Here is a 4,181-nt window from a genome sequence, read left to right as displayed (position 1 = left end):
TATATATATATATATGGACTTTATCTTTTTATTGTTTGCCTTTTATTTATTTATTTATTTTGGCTGAGCGGCATGTGGGATCTCAGTTCCCCAACCAGGGATCGAACCCGTACACCCTGCATTGGAAGCACGGAATCTTAACCACTGGACTGCCAGGGAAGTCCCTTTTGCCTTTTTAATAATTTGCTTTTTCATTTTATTTTATTTATTCATTCATTCATTCATTCACTCATTTTTGGTCACGTGGCTTACAGGACCTTAGTTCCCCAACCAGGGATTGAATCCGGGCCATCCATCCATCCATTCATTCATTTATGGCCACCCGGCTTGCGGGATCTTCGTTCCCCGACCAGGGATTGAACCCAGGCCAAGGCAGTGGAAGCGCCGAGTCCTAACCACTGGACCACAGGGGAATTCCCTCCTGGCATGTATTATATGCTCCCTTTCCCCCAGAGGTGAAGACCCCTGCTCATGGTTGGTAACCAGTTCTTCCCAGGCCAGAGCTGCCTCAGCCTGGACTCCCAACCCACAGGCCTTCCTCCTGCCTCCCTTCCCACTCACATCCCTCCTACCCTTTCTACATCCTCCAGGAAGCCCTTCTGGAACAATCCTCCGGGTTGCACAGGTCAATGTCACACTGAGGCCTCTGGGTTCCCAACTGTGGCAAGAGCTGGGCAGAGAGTTACAAAGAAAGATCCTGGACTCCAGGAGTTGAGTCTCACTGCAGAGACAGAAACGGAGCAGAAGGCGTGTGAAGGGCTGCGTGAGAAGTGCCAGGGAAGCAGGACAGGCTGAAGAGGTTAAGTCTGCGTGAACGTGGAACAGTAGCCCTCCAGGTAGAAAGGAGAGGAATCAGTAGACATGTTAGGGGCAAAGGCCTGAAAAAAGTACCCCAGGGCCGAGGAAGAGGGGCCCACCTTCAGCCTGATGCCATTTGGGCGTAAGGCACAAGGTAGGCCTGGCTGGAGGAACTGCCCCTGTCCGCTTTTTACCACTCCACCTTCTGCCTGCACTCTGGGAAGCCCACCACACTCTGGTGGCTTTTCCTACCCCAAGGTGGTGTCCCTATACTGGTCTCGGCGGGTCAAGCGAGGGAGCCCCAAAGGCACCTAGGGAGGTCACTGAAATATGGCACAGTAGCCCTGACCCCGGACAATTACAGTCTAACTGGGGAGCAAAGAAGTTCACCCCTCTCTGCTCTGGCAGCACAATCAGAGAATTTACTGCACTCTTCAAAGTCAACAGTTACATACAGCCTACCTCAGAGCACTATGAAGGCAGGTAGAGAGTTTTGTTTGTCTCTGTCCCTTCCCCTACAGCCAGCCTGGAACCTGGCATGGAGCAGATCCTCTCCAGAAGCTGACACCAGGCCTGCTATGTGCCAGACTGTGGGGACTACAGAGCTGGAAGTGACCACATCCTCAGGGAACTCTGGTTTGGTCAGAAGAGAGATAGTCAGGAACTTACAAGAGTGTGCTCAGGATGGGAGCAATGGACAAAGGACCCATGCCTGAGTCACCAGGCCAGGTATTTAAAAAGCAGAAGCGCTAGGTTAGAAAAGCCCTAGCAGTGGAGGGGACACTTTGAAGGGTTTCAGAAAGGTCTACCAGGGAGCCCAGGAAGGGAAGGGCATCCAGACAGGAAAAAACCACAGACACAAAGTCCAGGAGGCAAAGCACATCCATTGTGGGAAAGCAAGGAGTTTGGTGCAGCAATTGGAAAGCAAGGAGGTAAGGGGAGAGGAGACCGGTGCAGTGTGGACAGTGAGAAAGAACTGTTCCTGGAGAGTGGTAAAAGTTTGGGCTTAATCCAGAGGTGGATGGGAACCAAGCTCCCTAGAGTTTTAGCGTGAGGGGGATCACAACTGCCATATAGGAATAGGCCTGGAGAACATACGAATCTGAACAATAGCAGAGGCTAAGAGAAATGGGAGGGGAGATGAACTGCCATTTGGTGATGCCTGGGCCAGGGGGAGGCACGGTGACCCATCCTGACTTATCCTCCCTCTGCTTGCTTAACCCTTCCCCAAGAAGTCTTCTCCTTTTTAAAAGTGCTCTTAACTGTAATCAACTTCCTCATATTGACAAGTCACATATTAAGGCTGACAAATACAGAACCTCAATTTGTCTCAGCCCAGTAATGGGGAGGCCTTAGACAGAGACCCACTAATAACTGACTTTTGTAGGGGAGGAGGGCCATTTCCCTTCTCTGAGATGGCTAAGGACCCTACAGGTCAGGAGCTGAGGCCAGGACAAGGGTCGGTGGCCTCCCTAACACTGTTGGCAAGGTTTCAAAGAAGCCAGAAATTAGGATCCCTGAGAAAAAAGGTCTCTGTGGCCCTGGCCCTGTGCTGCAAGAGATGAAAGCAGTTCTCTACATGCCCTGACCTAGCTGACACGTCAGAACCAACAATTAATCATCAAGGGGACACCTTCCTCATCCTGGGCTCCCACATGGAGCTCAGGGAAGCTCAGGAGAAGTTTTGCTCAAATAAAAGTATTTCAGTGAGGCAAACAAATCTCTCTCCAGCCCAGAACCAGCACTTTGAATCAGCAGTCACCAGGCCTTTGGGCAAAGGCCCAAAGGAACCTCGAAGTCAGAATTCCCAGTGGCCTCAGGGCCACCAACCTGCTGGCTGATCAGGAAGGTGGGCAGTTCTAGACCCTGCTCTGGCCCTAAAGAGCTATATCAACTGGACCAAGGCACTGTCTCCTAACTTAAAACGAGGGTTTATGAAATCCAGCACTGAACTAGGTTAGGGGCTTCCCCAACCTAGTCTGTTTAAACGTCTGTTTAAAAGGCTGATTTCCAGGCCTACTCTCCACACCTTCGTAACTGCCATTTGGGGAAACGGGGCCTGGAATCTGTATTTCAAAGAGTGCGTGGCCTCACCCCCTTGCCATGATACTAATAATCTCCCTAATTTGAGAAAAGCTGGCTCGATAAGATCCCCTGTGCTACTAAAAAGTTCACAAGACGAGAACAGTCAGAGGAGAGCCCTGCACGATCTCCCCCGGCGCCGGCGTTCCGAGGAGTGACGTGTGGGAGCCCGGCCTCACCCAGGGAAGGACTGAGGCATTGGTCACTCACTGGTCGCGGCGGCCGGGCAGACGCCCACCAGGCCGAGTCCCATCGCCCAGCGCCGCCCACTCAGGCCCGAGAACCCCGAGCAGGGCGGGATGGGGGCCAGGCGGCGCCCGGGGCCAGGCCTGCACTTTGGGGAGCCCGGGAGCCGGGCCGGCCCGGCCGGGCGTCCCCCGCCACAAGCCGGGGGCGGACACACCGCGCGGGGCCCTGCGGCCGGGGACACGTCGCGCCAGCCTACCCGACCCCGCGATCCCCAGCATGGTCCCCGAAATCACCTGAAAGCCCAGCGAGTCTTCTCACGCCAGCACGTGGCGTCCGGAGAACCTGCAGCTCCAACACGCCCGGGCAAGCCCTGCTCCGGCCGCCAGCCTGTTGGCTTGCTGAACCGCAGCGCCCGCCTAAGACCTCTTCTGATTGGCCGGGAGCCTGGCTCGCTGCGGGTTGGCGCTTGGGAGCGTAAGGGGCGGGGACTCCTAGAGGGGTGTGGTTTGTGCCCAAGGCTGGCCCAGACCGCGGGAAATTTTCGAGCGGTTGGAGGGGGATCGTGGCCTCCTATCGCCCACTTCTGCTCCCAATTTTGTCCAATCCATACCGCTCCCTGGGTCGGGATGTGGGCTCCTATGAGCTCCGTGCCACTAAAGGCAGGCTGACTTACAGAGTACATGCCGGGAGCCTGGCTCGCTGCGGGTTGGCGCTTGGGAGCGTAAGGGGCGGGGACTCCTAGAGGGGTGTGGTTTGTGCCCAAGGCTGGCCCAGACCGCGGGAAATTTTCGAGCGGTTGGAGGGGGTCGTGGCCTCCTATCGCCCATTTCTGCTCCCAATTTTGTCCAATCCATACTGCTCCCTGGGTCGGGATGTGGGCTCCTATGAGCTCCGTGCCACTAAAGGCAGGCTGACTTACAGAGTACACACCCACATTTGCAGAATAGGAATAACTCCTACCTCCTCGGGTGTCGAGGGGTTTCGGTGAAATAATATACACGATGGCCACTAAAAAAAAGATTTTTAAAAGTCAGGTTTGCTCCTTCGGCGCTACTTTTTCAGTTATCCTTTTGCGATACTTTACTCATAAGTAATAAGTTCCTACTATGGGC

General features: G+C 54.4%; 1 protein-coding gene across 2 annotated transcripts in view; it reads right to left on the bottom strand.

The window, feature by feature from the left end:
* AEN (apoptosis enhancing nuclease) overlaps nucleotides 1-3,479 on the bottom strand; it is a 15,386-nt gene extending 11,907 nt beyond the window's left edge. For both annotated transcript variants that reach the window (XR_003001511.1, XM_024732932.1), the window contains exon 1: nucleotides 3,363-3,479. The gene's annotated coding sequence lies outside the window, so the exon portion shown is untranslated. The remainder of the gene's footprint in view (nucleotides 1-3,362) is intronic.
* Between the last annotated feature and the right edge of the window lie 702 nt (nucleotides 3,480-4,181).

The sequence above is a fragment of the Neophocaena asiaeorientalis genome, unplaced genomic scaffold (genome assembly GCF_003031525.2).
Source record: "Neophocaena asiaeorientalis asiaeorientalis breed wild unplaced genomic scaffold, Neophocaena_asiaeorientalis_V1.1 scaffold442, whole genome shotgun sequence".
Taxonomy (NCBI): Eukaryota; Metazoa; Chordata; class Mammalia; order Artiodactyla; family Phocoenidae; genus Neophocaena; species Neophocaena asiaeorientalis.
This window is presented reverse-complemented; position numbering and strand designations above follow the sequence as displayed.